Source organism: Thunnus thynnus, chromosome 11 (assembly GCF_963924715.1).
Source record: "Thunnus thynnus chromosome 11, fThuThy2.1, whole genome shotgun sequence".
NCBI lineage: Eukaryota > Metazoa > Chordata > Actinopteri > Scombriformes > Scombridae > Thunnus > Thunnus thynnus.
The window spans coordinates 4,006,533-4,023,109 of NC_089527.1; the positions used below are offsets into that span (position 1 = coordinate 4,006,533).

Genomic DNA, 16,577 nt, shown 5'->3' on the forward strand with positions numbered 1-16,577 from the left:
CCAGGTTAAGTTTGCAGTATAAGTTACCGTGGTGATGTAGCCAGGTTAAAAGAGAGCCACCTTCCTGACATTGAAAACTCTGGCTTTATGCTCAACGTACCTCGCTAAACCACTAATCTCGCTTCGTAGTGCACCCCTCAGGTGTATCTGCTAGAGCCAGCAGGCGATTAGCTTAGCTTAGCATAAAGACTCTGTCCATAGTTCAAAATATGCCTTCCAGCTTCTAACAAATGACCATTTTATGTCTCATCTGTTTAACATGTACACAAACAGAAATGTGAAAACAACAACGTGCGGTTTCAGGAGGAGGTAATGTGCTGTAGCTATTGCTTGACAAATAACAGTTTATCTTCCACTCAGTGCTTCTGTGCAGGTAAATGTGAGTTAAATATTCACTCTCTTTTAGCTCTGTTTTTGTTCTCCACCAACTCCTGAGGGAAATATCTGGCTCTTTAGCTGCTAAATGCTCCACTATGTTCACCAGCTAGTCTACAGCTAACTGTGTCTGAGTTGGTGCTGAGCAGGTAGTGTACAGCAGCTTTTTAAAGCTTTTTCTCTGAAAACAGCTGCCTGCTGCGGCCCAAAATGACGCTATGAGAGCCCTGAGAGTGAACCAAAACAGTAAAGTTGCAGTTGAACAGATAAACAATGAGCTGAAACTCACTATAAAGCTCCGTAAAGCCGAGAGGAGCTGCACAGTCACTGATAAATCTCTGTAGGTTCATCACTATGAGTCACAACCAACCTCAGACGCTTTTATTATGAAACATATTGATTATAGCCTCTTTAAGTCTGCCAGTAAACATGTAGGATGTGTCAATACTGTACAAAGGAATACCTCATGTAATTGACTGTTTCCATCATAATGGCGTCTACTCCATTGTGTTTACTCACGTAGCCTGTGTATGTGTCTATAACCTTATCTCAGGCTTTCACCAAACATGCATACACAGTGGCAGCTGCTGAGGACTTCCCCTCTTCATGCATTTTTCTTGCATTAGTCCTGCAGGCGGTTTATTTTTATTGACTGTTGTACAATAGAACCAAGTTAACAGGCTGTAAAACAAAACTCCAGAGTCTCATAACAGCCTCATCTCCAGACCTCTCTTGTTAGTTTGGTCAGACAGAAGAAGAGCAACACTTGATTTTCCAAACAGTTTCTCCTGGGTGTGAGACACAGTGCAGCAGCAGTACTTAAGCAGGAGTTTGACAGCCTGCATGTGTCTTTCTGGGTCACAACACTGCGCAAACAAGTACTGCAGCGTCACAAATAATGAGCAGTTGTACCACAATAAGATTAGATTACTTCAGATTAGATGACTTTAGTTAAACTGTATTAAAATACATTTATTGGAGGTATAGATATAAAATATGTACAGATGTATGGATGAGAGGTCCCAGTTGTGAACATAATTCAGGTTCATGGAGATTTAGTAAACTGATCAACTGTTTTATGATCAAAAACTACAAAACAAATGAGTTGAAATGGTTTTTGGTTAATTTAGTTAATTAGATTAGTAATTTTTTTTCAGTTTACTTTCTTTTAGTATTTTTTAATCTAATTCTTTAATCTGTGTAGTTTAAACTAAATTCAGATTAGATTAGTTAAGATAATTGTTTTTGTTTAAATTCTCTGGTTGCAGCTTCTTAAATGGTTTTTCTGGTTTCTTTAGTCTTCTATGACAGTAAACTGAATATCTTTGAGTTGTGATCAACATGATTCACCATTTACGGACATTTTATGGACCAAACCATTAATCAAAAAAATAATCAACTGAATGATAAATGAAAATAATCATTTGTTGCAGCTCTAATATTCATCACCTTCCATTATTTCATATTTTTTTCCATTTACAGTTCTATCCCTGTCTTCCAGCTTTGTTCAGAGGAGTAAATACAGTCGCAACTGGAGAAATATGTAAAACGTTTTTTTTTTTTATGTGCAGCAGATAAATCATACTTTATAGTTTTTTTTTTTTTTTTAGAAAAGTGTTTGAGGGTTCTTGAAATACCTTGAAAAAAAGTGTTGCAATGTTTTTAAATAACCCTCTGGGTTTTTACAGATCACAAATGTACCTTCCAGAAAAAAAACAGCGTTAAGTGATGAAATATGTGAACTGACTTTTAGAGTTATACATAGATTTAAGCCACACACACAAAAAATCCTCCACAGACCAGTAGTTGGTCTGTGGAGGATGTGCTGTGTGGTTACAGGCAGTTGATTAACAGCACTGTTCATTTTCCTATCAGGCGACTCAGCCAGAATCTGTGGTTTGAGCTGGCAGATTACATCACAACCCAGCTGTCTCTCATTGTGAGCAAATATAACCAGAGGAGTCACTTCCCACGCCAAAAATGTTTGTGACTTTTCAATCAAAGTCAGTTTTTTGGGAGATTATAGCTAACAGCAGTATGAAATGCAAATATCATCATGTAGAGCAGCAGCACAGAGAGTGAGACATCAAGCAGCAGCACACACACACACACACAAACACACACACACATGTTTTCTGTATGAGCAGCAGAAAAAACAGCCGACTGCATGACAGCACGTGTACTTACGTGGAGCGCTCAGTGCTGGTTAAGGTGGCATGCTGCTGCCGTCTGGCTCCAGGCTGAACTATCCAGCTTCTTCATGCGACGAGAGCAGCAGCTGCTTCCACATCTGTCTGCAGGTTGACTGGAAAATCTCATCTGTCTATCTGACAACGCATAAGAGAGAGAGAGAGAGAGAGAGAGAGAGAGAGAGAGAGAGAGAGAGAGAGAGAGAGAGAGAGAGATCATTAGGACAGTCTAAATGACAGAGAGAGGGGAAGAAGAAGGGAGATAGAAACAGTCTTACTTTCTGGAGTCTGGGTTGGTAAATTTCTCTTCAGATGCGACAGCGTGACAGACACAAACACTCCTGTCCATTTTCTCTCTGTGTCACTCTCTTTCTCCTTTCTTCTCATCTTTTTCTCCCCCCTCCCCTCTCCCAGTTCCCTCACTCACTCCTCAGCCCCTCTCTCTCCTCCTCTTTTGGGAGCCGCCTTTCATTTTCCAAACGCAGATATTTTCCCCCCGTAGAGAGGTATGCTGCCATCTTGTGGTGAAAAACGACAAAATATTATTCATTCACACCCGGTTGATACTTTCCTCAATGTTTGCTGTTAATATAATTACAAACCATATTTAAGTGGTGGAATGTAACATTAACTCTGCATTTAAGTACAATTGTCAGGAACTTTTTTTTTTCCATTTTATGACACTTTAGACTTCACTGCAATTCAGAGGCAAATATTGTACTTTTCATTTTACTACATTTATCTGACAGCTGGAATCAGATTAAAATATGACACTTATTAAAACATATGATGATGATTATAAAATACAAGATTAAAGATAAAACCAGTACTTCTAACCTTTTTGTCTTGTAAGCTCGTGTATAGTATAGTTCTTGTAGTTGTGTCTCCTTGTCCATGTCTGTGGGTGGTTAATTGTTCCCTCTAAACTTCTCACATGGTTTTATTTAAATAAATGTTATTATTATTATTATTATTTCTATTTTATTATTATTTCACCAAAAACCAAAGATTAGAGAAAAAGTCAGAAACAAAACAAAACAAACAAACAAACAAAAAAAAAAACAGATTTATGATCAGAACTTTTTCTTCTAAAAGTATGAAAGTATTATCAGCTAAATTACTTTAAGTATTAAAGTACTCATTTAGCAGTGGATGATATATTATATATATTACATTCCTTATTTGTCATATTTGTGTACTTGCATAAAAACGAAATGTTGGTCTTCTCAGTCCAAATCAGTGCAAAAGAAAAATAGACAATGTGCCTAAAATAATGTCAGAAAACATAAATTAAAAGACACACTAAAAGACGTAATAAAATGTATAAATAAGTAAACGAATAAGGTGCTAAAACTGCATTTTCAAATGCACTTAAGATCTTTTAAATGTCCATCTTAATTGTCCGGTATAAGTGCATGTTTTTTTCATAATTCAATATTAAAGTGACCACTACTCAGGTGTGAGAGGGTGAGTGGGTCTGTTTGCTGGAAGAACAATATGTTCATGATTCTGACCTCCTGAGGTAAGAAGCTGTTTTAGAAGAAGTTTAGAGGGAAAAATCACTATTTGGTGGAGCTGTTAACAACTCATAGACATGTGAAACGTGACCCCGACTACACACTGCTTTTTGTAAGACGTCAAAAGCCAAAAAGGTTGGAAACCACTGGTTTCATCTTTAACAATGTGTTGTATTTTAAAAACTTGTTATATTATCTATTGTGTCAAATCTTCATCTGAAAAGTAACTAAAGCTGTCAAATAAATGTAGTGGAGTAGAAAGTACAATATTTCCCTCTGAAATGTAGAAAGTAGCATCACATGGAAATACTCAAGTAAAGTACAAGTACCTCAGTAAATGTACTTAGTTACTTTCCACTACTGTTCAGGATGATACACAACGGTACACATTATGCAGATCACATCCTTATAGGAATGCCGGTTTTATTAGTCATAGAATACTTGGTTTTATTCATTTATTTTATGGTTTTATTGTGTGACCACGATCGGTTTGTTTTCATGTTTTATTGTCAGCCTGCACACCAAAGCATAATAGACTATGGCAATAAAGTACTGAATCTTGAGACTCACCACATCCACACATGCTCCTGACGGTACATTAGAGGTTATTTAAACAAGCAACAAAACTAATGCAATTGACCATAAAGAACATTTAATGGAGTGTGTTTCCCATCCGCGTTAGAACAGGGTGTGTTGTCTGTTTTGGCCCGGGTTTGGAGGTTTAGGGTAGAGTGTGAGCTAAGGTCATGTTGAAAAACAGGTTAATATTTGCACAGCAACAGCTGTTGTTGGTAGCAACTGAATCTGAATCAAAGTTAAAAAAAAAAACAACAACCCATAACCGCCAGATCCCAAACAGAGGCCAAGCAGAGCAAATGGAAAACTGGCTCGTTTTTGTGTTGGTTTTTTTTTCTTTTTTTGAGGGTTCGGGCAGTGAGATCACTTCCTGTTGGGTTCCCATACTAGCCAAAACAGACAACATGGCAGCCAGGGGCAGAGCTGCACCAAACACCCAGTGCTTCCAGAACCGTGATGCTGGGAGGAGACCAGCTGGCAGCTGGTGCATTATTTACTGAGATATTCTCATTTTATAAGGCCTGTAGTCGTATTGGACTTTCAAAGAGGGCAAGGTCCACTACTTTGGTCCAGTCTGAAATATCTCGACAACTACTGAATGGATTACCACAAAATTTGGTACAGACTATCACGTTTCCCAGACGATGAATCCTCGTGACTTTGGTGATCCTCTGACTTCTCCTCTGGCGCCACCAGCAGGTCAAAGTTTTCACATATGCTGTGATGCATCTTAAAGATCCCCTCCAGACATGTTTTGAGTTATATATAAAATACTCTACTTTGAATAATCATTTGTATCTGATATAGTTTTTCCACAAAAAAAGAGTTAAATTATAATGTTAAAATCTTTTTGATGACATCTACTCCTTCGCCCTCATTAAAAAAATCCAGAATTTAGAAATATGCAAATATGTTTCCTGCTGGACACAAGATGTCCCCTACTTCACTGTTGAGTCCATTCTCAGTGTTTATGCACTGCAGGCTTCAAGTTTCCACATCAAACTTGTCTAAGCTGAATATTGGACCAGCTTTGGCTCCAAAGTATTTGTTATGACACAAATTATACTCGTAGGCCCTGAAAATCTGATTTTCAGTGATCTCAGAGAAACTTTCCACTTTCAGCAGATGAATGTGAAAACAGTCTTATAGTGTCAAACTCTGCACATACATCATCCTGCACAGTGAAGCTCAAACATCCAACTGCACAACTGAACAAGAGGAAAAACATTTTTGAGTGGAGGAGGACTTTAAAGATTAAAGAAGTATTCAGGCCTTTGACTCATTTTGAAAAACTGAGTCTATTTTAAACATCTCTGTGACATTTTACTCACCAAAAGTTGTTTAGATTTCTCTAAAACCATCTTTCCTTACAGCTCAGTTTCCCCTCTGTTCTTCAGCAGGCTATTTCCAAAGCTATTTACATAAAATCTGCATTGTTAATGAGCACCTACTCCGTGTGGCCGCCACCTTCACCCTCAGCCAATCACGATACTACCTAATGAATGCAGCAGCATGTTTACCTCATGGATGTATAAAGAGAACTGGATACAGGAAGAGCACAGGGCTTTGAAGCCAGTTTGACATAGCGACTAAAACGTGTAATTACAACGTCACATGATGCTGTTGGGCCCAAAAACACCCTTTCCTGTAGACTTACACTGTGAAAGAGACGTCTGTAAATCAGCAGATCTTTTTTTTTGAGCATCACAACTCCCATGAAATGATTCATTTTGCTATCATAATTTGATACATTTCACATTTCGAAAGTCTAGAAGAGCCGCACGATTGAATCATTTTATCCCCATTCAAGTTAGCTGGGGGGCTAAACCAGAGGTTAGCCGTCTCACCCAGTGGAGGTCGCTACTGAGCACGCTCCATGGGTGCATTGGGCCCATAGAACATGTGCAGTATGTTTTTAGGAAGTAGCTTTTTTGGCTTCACGCACCACTAAGCAGCTCTGATGAACAGGGCCTTGCTTCTTATGCTGTATCCAGTTCTCTTTATACATCCATGGTTAACTTGCAATAATGTCTGCAGCTGAAGATGTAAGACAGTATATATTGTCTATGAAGCAGAGTCTGATCCTGAATCAAGGGGAAGAACCTGCTGTTGCACAGTTGAGACGTCCCAACGAAGTCTAACACTCTGTGTCATGGACTCATGGTTTGGGACTCTTTGTGTTCTTTGGGTTTTACTGTTACACTTATGTTGTGTAGTCCTTTGGGTCATTTGGTTTAGCTTGTTTATGTCATTTGACTTTGAAAGACTTTCTTACATGCTCGGTTAGATTGTGGTGTACCTAAGTTTATGTGTTCTGAGACAGTGATTTATGCTGGGTTGTGGTTTGAGTGTTGTGTGTCCTGGGTTTTGGTTCGCTGTGTGTTTCCCTTGTGTGTTCCTTCACTCCTCCTGTGTTCATGTGCTCCTCCTCTCACCTGCCCTTCATCAGCCTCGTCAGTCCTGCCCTGCTCTGTGTTTCCCTATCAGCCTATCCTGTTTGTCCTTCTGTTTTATCACCTCACTCCCCTCTCCTGACCTTCTCTGCCCATCTCCCCACCTGAACCACATCTCCTGGTTAGCTCAGTTAGTTTTTAAATCCTAGTTTTCTGTTCAGTCTTTGTTGGATCCTTTGTTTTGTTCTGTACAGCCTGTTCAGTATGTTCAGTCTCAGTCAATCCTGTTCAGCTTGTTCTGCTTGGCTCTGCTGTCAGTTTTGCTTTTTGACCCCCCAGCTACTCTAAATAAAGAAGTTTTCTTCAGACCTGCTTCGCCTACCGTCTCTGCATTTGGGCTACTTTCGTGACAATCTGTGTACAAATAACACAACGTTACACTTTTCAAATTACATGCAGTGCATACACCAAAGTCCAATTTTGCACGCAGGCTGCATTTTCAATCTTTTTGCATGTCATTTAACACCATGCCGTTGGTTAGGTTTAGGCACAAAAACCACTTGGTTAGGGAAAGATCATGGTTTGGGTTAAAACAATGAAATGCAGTAACAATAACAACAAAACCCTGACGTAACAGTTAAAATCTCCGTTAAAATGCCCGTATGTGATGGTTAAAATGTGCTGTTGGTGGTCTCGAACAGTGCTCTCTGGCTGTACCAGCTCCATATCTAGCTATCCACCCAACCCGCCTCCTCCTCCTAATAAGACAAAATCACCTTATAAAAAAGACAGAAAGTTGCAATATATGACGTCACTTCTCTGGGGAGGACTGGTGTATCACCCGCATGCAAAACTGAACTTTGGCGTATGCACTGCACGCAATTTGAAAATGTAAAGTCGTGTTATTTGTATGCAGACTGAAGAGACGGGGCTGCACATCAACAGGATGTTGTCTTTTTTTTTTTTTTTTTTAAATGTAGTCTGTTGTCTCTAGCTTAGCTTTAGCACAGATTTATTATATTCCTTTAGCTGAGTAACAGAAAGAAACCATGTTTTAAAACTTCATCCAAAGATTGAAGATGGAAAAAATAAAAAATCCTGCAGCGTGCTGAGTCTTGTTATGACGCTGTAAAATGTGCCGAACACAAACACAACCGCTCTGAAGCTTCCTGCAAACTTGATTTGACTTTCTGATGTGACGTATTAACGAGTGTCGCCTCAACACTGCTCAATCTTGAGCCAAGAATTTCAAAATTTCAAATAACTTAAAAAGACAGAGGAGATAGAATTGAATAATTTAACAGCCCAGGAGGCCCAGACATCGTCCTGGTCCATCCCAAACATCAGTTTTCAGCTTTTTAACATCTACTTAATGGATTATCATCAAGACTGGAAACAGGGTTCTGTGCAGCTGTGACAAAATCTGCCTACAAGCACCTATAAAGCTCAGTAACGTTATAATGTTGCATCATGTTTATTTAATCTGTACAAAACACAGGTTGTAGCTTTTCATGGGAACCTATGCTGGACTGTTTCTTGGAGGAAGTAGGAGTCCTGTCTGCATATCCAGTGTTTGTTTTAAGCTTATAGCCTCATGCTAACTTATGGTTGCAGTACCTCTTTCTCTATGAGATTTCCCAACGACAAGTTTACTGTCAAAACTGCCAACGCGATACAAATGACACACTTTCTAAAGAGCCTGGTGTACCCCGCTTCATCAGACTCTGTCAAAATGAGATTTTCATGCACATATTTGTGTGTGTGTGTGTTTCCCACATTAGAACTGCTGCCAAACAGGTGATTCTTGCTAAAATGCCAAATATTCAAGTGCCATTTAAAAATATGAGTCTATTATGTTTTTGTTTTTATTTTTTTTTGCTGCAATTGAATAAAGGTTTAAAAATATTTTTATTTTACCTTACTTTAAATCATATTTTCAAGCCCTGATGGAAGATAGGGAAGATTTCTCACCAATATGTCTGTATCAGCACAAAGAAATAGACTTGTTTCATTTCTGTATAACCTGCTGGTGTTGAAACATCATTTCACCACAGAGATTAAGAGAGAGATTAAGTCTGGATAAAGGTCATGGGATTCATTCAGAGCTTTTTATTACACCAGAATTGCCAAGTTTTGACAACCAGCTGGAGTTTTGGAGTGTGTGGATTCAATGTTACCAATAATTTGACTGTATAAATTTGAATTGGGCTGTAAACTTAGAATCTGTCTGTCATCTGTCTGTGATAATTAATGATTATAAACAATTATTTATGTAACAGCTGCTGTTCCATGTGTGTAAATGCACACAGCACCTCTCTCACTTCGGGGACACACAAGTCATTTCTGCTGCTGAGTGCTATTTATTAAATTCAGATGATAGATCTGTTATATACAGTATATATTTATCTGTAATATGTGTTTGTTTTTTGCTTTGTACTGTTTGTTGTTGTGCTGTTGTATGTTTTGATTATAATGGACTACGGATGCAAATTAGCTTCAAGCTAACTGCGGTGCAGTGCATCATTTATGCTTAATACTGCACACTGTCCTGTTCAATAAATCAATCATTTATTCATATTTATTCATATACATTGGCGATGAAAGTTGCCAGCTGCTCGTTACTGCCAGCTTCTCTTTCTGCTGAACTGTGGTTGCTGATTACCAACACACATAAAACATAAACCATGGAAGTCCCACTCAAGCAAACTTCTTTGGAAGTCTTTCTTCATGACTTCATGCAGTCGTGCTTCTCAGAAGTCTTGAGGAGGAGAAATCACTTTAACCACAGTCTCACATTTGTTTTTGTGCGGTTTAAAAAAAACGCACGTCATTGTTGTGCAGACGGCGGAAGTGCATTGTGACACATTACATACAATATGTACGTCACTGCCTTTGCTCAGTAAAACAGGAGATTTACAGTAAAAAGCTTTGAGGGTAATTTCACAGTTGTAGAAAACAGATGAGAACAACTGAGATGCAACCTTTTAAATATAAAAGCAACAATAAATGCATTCTGTGCTTATTTGACTCAGTGTTTTTCTATTTTCTGTGGTCAGCTGTGACACTGTTTAGCTGAAACAAGCAGCCTTTACAACAACTACAACAGAAACAAGGAAGAGATTAAATAAAGCAATTTTTACTTTTACCTTTCTTGTTTGTTTAGATGTTGTTTGAGAACTGAAAGTTTATTCCACTAACTCAGAAATGAAATTGAAAGTGTTATGAGAGGAAACACGTCTGCGCTGCGGTTGAATCAGGATGTAGGAACTCAATAGTGGTTTAAAACATGACTTCGTTCTTTCTTGACCTGCATATTTCACCCTGTTGTACTGATATAGACAGTAGAATATAACAATCGAAGTAAGATTTTAACTTTTAAATAATTTGATGAAAAAATATTAGACAGTTTATCTTAAAGTGCTTGTTGGTGCATTATTTTGTTGAGGTTCGAGTATTAAGTAAATGTGATGGATAAAAGATTTACACCGTAGTCACCTCAGATCACAGTGAAAGGGGATGTATCATGCACATTTCCAGGTCTGAATTTATTCATGTTTATGGGGCTCTACTGGAATATCTTTGCATGATTTCCAGTTAAAAACTCCTTATTTATCTTCTACTGGCCCTTTATGCAGCCCCTCAGTTCAGCCTCTGTCTGAAACAGGCCGTTTTAGCTCCTGTCTCTTTAAGGCTCCCTTAACGGCTGACTTCTGGCCACCTGAGAAGCTGTTTCAATGACATAAAACAAACTATGATAGTGGGATTTCACTACCTTTTCTCATTCTTTACTCAATATGTCAAATTCTGAAATATAATCACACATGTTTGAGCCAAAATCTGATCCAAAATATGAGAGAGTGGACAATGTGAACAACACATGGAAAAACCTTAACAACCAAGGCTATGGAACGGGCAGCTGCTTATGGGTATGTGCAACAAGCCAACATCAGCTCGTTGGCAAGGTTTTAAAAAATGTCGGCAAACTAAGCATTCAGAGCAGGAAGCCCTGGCTTTTGACTTGCAGGGAGCAATTTTACATATGTTCACCTCAAGTTCTGGACCTTTTGACCAAGTTTAGCAAAGATATCCGACATCATAACAGGATATGAATAACAAAAAGTTACAAAAAGCATATTATGGCCCCTTTAGTTGCAGGGGGAGCTACTGAACAGGAGCAAACAGATTTGGTGACAACAAAGTAATGTCTCAGAAAAGAATAGCATATTTCTTCACTTTAAATAATCTAAAACAAACAGTTGGGTTTAAATATTTAGTTGAAACTGAGTCTCTGTGACCTCATGAGAACAGACTGACTTTTGCAAGGAGATTAAACAGTTTGCACAGAAAGTAGCTGGTGTTGACTCTGAGGATAAACAGACGAGGCAGAGACTGTGACAGTATCTGAAACATGACGCATCAATACTGAAAAGTGGCAGTTAGCCCAAACATACAGATGTCCTGAGCTGTCAGATCTTTTTGTTTCACTTTTGTCTCAGTCGACAGTCGAGCTTGCTCCAAATTCAAATCTTTAATCAGATTCATCATACAGCACAGTTTATCCTCAGCTGCTGCCACATTTGTTGCAGATTAAAGATTAGCATGTTCTGCACCAGTTTGATTCAGTCAATGAAAACTATGACGAAAAATATTTTCACAACAAAAACAAAACTAAACCCTTTAAAACTACAACTATGATGAAATGTTTATCATCAATGAATACAATCTAAATGACAAATAAACTAATGACTGTGTTAATTTAAAATTTATAAGCTGTTTATTAGCTGTTTGACATGTTGTCCTGCCGTTAATAAGCAGTATCTTACATTCAGAAACATTGTGTCTCCGTCAGTAACAGATTTATGGATTAAAGTCATCCAACAACAATCCAGCAACCAAACAGCTGACAAACAAGGAAAACCCGCAGGCAGCACGAACACATTCATCAACATTATCAAGTTAATGTTGACTTTCAGTCTTTCCTGTTGCCATCAGAAGAAATGAGTCAGTTCCAGGACTAATGTCAGCAGTCGACCATCTAAATCTTCCTCTAGATGTTCACTGAAAAAATATCACTATGTTATCCCATATTTGAGCCTCTCAAGATAATAATAAGAGCGTTCATAAGAGGCATTCAGTGAAGTTCTGCCTCTGTCAGTAATGTTATATGATGTTATATGAACACGTTTATGGACTAAATTAATCTACAATCCACTGAGAATTAAACAAGAAGCAGCAACAAAACATCTGCAGAAACCGTGAAAACATGCAGGCAGCAGGACCACATTTATAAAAAGCTAAGCTAACGTAGCATTATCAAGCTAACGTTACCGTCAGTTGGCTCTATTTCCTGTTGGTATCAGAGAGAATGAATCAGTTCAAGGATTAATGTCGGCATCAACAAGTCAACACTGACCTTTTACAACAACCTCGTGTTAGACAAGAACAACCTGTAACCATGGGGACTGCAAAACAAAGATGGTGGCCTCAAAATGGTTAGAAGACAGGCAACAAATTAAAAATGCAGGACAAAAACCTTTTTTATTTTTAGTAACTTTCGACTAAGACTAACATCAACCACATGACCAAAAAAGACTAAAACTAGATGGAAATAAGGTGCCAAAATGAACACTGTAGTGTGTGGTGCATCGTTCCCACACACATCAAAACAGCAATCCATCCAATCACAGGGCAACATGAACTTCAACGTACCTCTTTGACAATGAGTCTGTTGACCTCCAACTTTTATTTTATGCGTTTCTGCTCTCTAAAATCAACCCGGATGACTTTCTCTACCTTCATCTCTGCCTGTGAGGAGCTTTCACATCTCCGAGGAGTCGAGCTGAAATTCCACAGGGTCAGTTAATTAGTCAAGTCAGGCATTGAATACCCGTCACCCTCCTCCCCCTCTCAGTTCTTCTCTTCCCAGCTCTCCCACTCACTTTCTTTCTTTCTTTCTTTTTTTTTCCCCTGTTTTCCTTCCTTCCCCTTCTCCGTAACCACGGCAACTCCACCAGTTTGTTTCATTATTAAGCCAACATGAAAAGCAGTGAGTCACTGCTTTCTGTCTCATAGTTTGCTTTCCTGTCTGAAAAAGAAATTTAAAAAACTTGATCACATACATAAAAAACACTAAACATGAATATTTCCAATTTTATTTTATTGCTTTGTATGTCTGGTATTATGTGTTTCTGTTATACAGGGTGGAGCAGGTGAGTCTAAGTGCAGAAACACACACACACACACACACACACACACACACACACACACACAGGGAGAGAGCCCGTCAGGAAGTGGCAGCTGGTTGGGGAGACACAGGATTGTGACAGTTTCTGTGTTGCATGTTTTCATTTGTTCATGACCATGTAGTATAACGTCCTGTGGTTTTTTTTACTAACATAAGTATTGTTTTCTCTTTTTGTTATTGCACTGCATACATGATCTCACTAACTTTGTGATTATAAATCTCATATTCCTTTTTAAAGGTGACTCTGTAACATCTGTCCAGATCAAAAAATAGCCTCTTGGCTAACGCCTGGGACACACATCACACATCATCTTTTTCATGTCCATCCTAGAAGAGGATTCATCCTCTGTTGCTCTTCTTAAGGTTTCTTCCATTTTTTTCACCCATTAAAGGGTTTTTTGGGGAGTTTATCCCTTATCCAGATGAAGGGTCTAAGGATAGAGGCCAGTCTTAAAAGATTAGTTTGATGCGTGAACCTCAGCAGTGCGTGTGTGTCGCTGAACTGCTGCGTCTCTCACGCTTGCAGCGTCCACACTGGAAGCGTGTCTGCTGCGGCGCTTCTGCCACAGACAGGTAACACGAGAAAGATAGGGCTGCCAGTGGCTGCAAGCGTGAGAGACGCAGCAGTTCAGCGACACACACGCACACGTACTGCTGAGGTTCACGCATCCAGTGTGTCCCAGGCATAACTGGTGCTTTTATAGCAACGTTTATTAATATGCACAGTCCTTGTTAAAGGATAAGGCTGCGATTTTCTATATTTTTCTTATTGTCAATAAATCCCATGTGCAGATTCAAACCAACAATGAACTGATCTACTAACATGTATTGTGTGTGTATCAAAGCCTGATATCTTATCCCTCTGTGTTGTAGACCTCCGTTATTGTCCAACAGCTATTAAAAATATGTCAGTGAGCCACATTGTGTTCCTTCACCACAAAGATTACGGTCACCTTAGTTTGTTGTGCTACATATCACAACCCCCTGACTTTATACTAAAATTATTTACATTGCACAATGTAGAACGAAGTCAAGAGGTTGTGATATGTAGCACAACAAGCTAGCAAAGCTCTGTAAACAGAACTACATTCCTACACATGCTCAAACAAACTAACGTGACCAAACTCTTCATAATGAATGAACATGTCACCCAGTGCAGCGGTGTGACTCACTGATGTGTTTTTAATAGTTTTTGGACAACAATGGAGGTCTACAGCACAGAGGAATAAGATATATCAGGCTTTGATACACACACAATACTTTGTCCATTATTTCCTTGTTTCCTTCTACCTCCCAAGAGATGTTTGCATAGATGGTGGCATGTCGGTATCGATATAATTATCTCGTCACGGTGTGTCTGTCACTCAGTATTTTTACTTTCATTTTAAAGTTTCTATCTGTGTGACGACATATTGTAAAAAATGCCTGAATGGAGTTAAACATGTTCTTACAAGCTTGAGTGAGACATGTGATAAACTGCAGGCTTGATGCAAAGTAGTGACGTCTCTGTGTGCAACAGGTAACACAACAAGATGATCTTTATTTGCATGAATAGCACAACAGTTTTAATACCAAAGAGCAAACAGTGTTTCTGGTTAAGTTTTGCATCTTCACCAAATGAAACGTACAAAACAAAACATCCATGTCTGAGTCAAGAGTATAAACATGAGCTGAAATACAAAAATGTCTTCAAATTTACACACTATTACACCACTGTTTTCAGGAATAAAAGGTTCACACATACAGTATTATATAGAGTACAGTGTGTATTGGTATGTACCACAGCTGCAACAACCCGTTTATTGATTAATTACTAGAAAAATAATCTGCAAAAGTTTTAAATGGATTAATTGTTTAAGCCATTTTTAATAAAAAATGCAGAATCTTCTCTTGTTCCATCTTCTCTAATGTGAGCATGTAGCTGCATGTGAGCGGCTTTACTGGCTTTTACATGGTAGTAAACAGAAAATCTTTGCTTTCTGAGCTGTTGGTCGAACAAAAACAGATATTTGAAGACGTCGTCTTGGACTCAAGGAAATTTTTTGTATTTTCTGACATTTTATAGACAAAGTGATTTATCGACTAATCAACAAATTTATATGCAGATTAACTGATGATGAAAATAATCATTAGTTGCAGCCCTAGTATGTACAACCCCGACTAGATGCTACATGTTCGTAGTAGGAAAAACTGGGGCCCATGCAGGGAAACAGCCAATATATGTGATAGACCCTTCATCTGGATAAGGGAAAAACTCCCCAAAAAACCCTTTAATGGGGGAAAAAATTGAAGAAACCTCAGGAAGAGCAACAGAGGAAGATCCCTCTTCCATGACAGACAGACATGCAAAAAGATGATGTGTGTACTTGATGTTGTATGACTTTTGCCTTGGATTTTGCCTCTCAGGCCACATGCTCCATGCATCCTGACAGGAAGAGAGCTGAAGACTGTTTTGAGGGATTAAAAATTGCTCCTCTGCCCTGAAGTGGGTTGGACTGCCTGGGTGCAGGACTGGAAAATGGATATAATAAAAGGAACTATTTTCATGTTATTTTCGTTGTAAAATGAGTTGAGCATGACATGAAAAAATAGAGAACACAGACTGCATAGGCAGCACCGATTCTGCCCTCTTGTCCTGACTGCACAACAAACACTTCCACATTTGTGTCGGTAATCTCCCAGCAATGACGTCTGGCAGTTTACGTCCTATAGTTTCTTTTTCAAGACCGCGCTCTGTGAAGAGCCCTGGTCTTCATGAGAGAGGGTGTGTGGGTGTCCTCGAGGCTTGTTTTGCTCCCAACACAACAACCAACCTGAAAATCCTCTCACACACCCAGTGTGACTATTTGTCTTTAACCTTTATTTGATTCTGGCGGAGATACAGTAGGAATGATAAACACTGGTCCAGTAGGTTTGTGTTTGTGTTTTTCATCCTCCATGAAAAACCAGTCAGGCAGAACAAAGTGGTGCCTTTATTTTGGTTTTCCTGTTCACTTGTAACACTCTCTTTTACATTTTGCTTGAGGCACTAGATTTTGATCATATCTACACATGCTGAATGAACATGTTATCCCAGCTGATGCTTTTGATAAGGTAATATTCACTCTGGGTGTGTGTGTGTGTGTGTGTGATTTGTGTGTGTTTGCATCCTGCTTACCATGAAGAACCTCTAAATTTGATGATGTTATGAGCTTAATCCCTAAATGGTCCAAGCTGGAAAAATCCAATGGAAATTATATGGTTGTTTTGCCTTTTTTTTTTTTTTTTTTTTTTTTACTAATCA

General features: G+C 38.7%; 2 protein-coding genes across 8 annotated transcripts in view; one reads left to right on the forward strand and one right to left on the reverse strand.

The window, feature by feature from the left end:
- Positions 1-13,159, reverse strand: part of LOC137192305 (exosomal polycystin-1-interacting protein-like) — a 30,175-nt gene extending 17,016 nt beyond the window's left edge. Inside the window, exons 1-2 of one of the 3 annotated variants that reach the window (XM_067602892.1) lie at positions 12,760-13,159; positions 2,563-2,702 (exon numbers count right to left, since the gene is read on the reverse strand). The gene's annotated coding sequence lies outside the window, so the exon portion shown is untranslated. Of the gene's footprint in view, positions 1-2,562; positions 2,703-2,842; positions 2,985-12,759 lie in introns of those variants that run through there. The other 2 variants (XM_067602891.1, XM_067602890.1) reach the window with 2 other exon arrangements.
- Positions 1-16,577, forward strand: part of LOC137192301 (CD276 antigen-like) — a 43,890-nt gene that overhangs the window by 2,167 nt on the left and 25,146 nt on the right. The gene's annotated exons all lie outside the window — the stretch shown is intronic.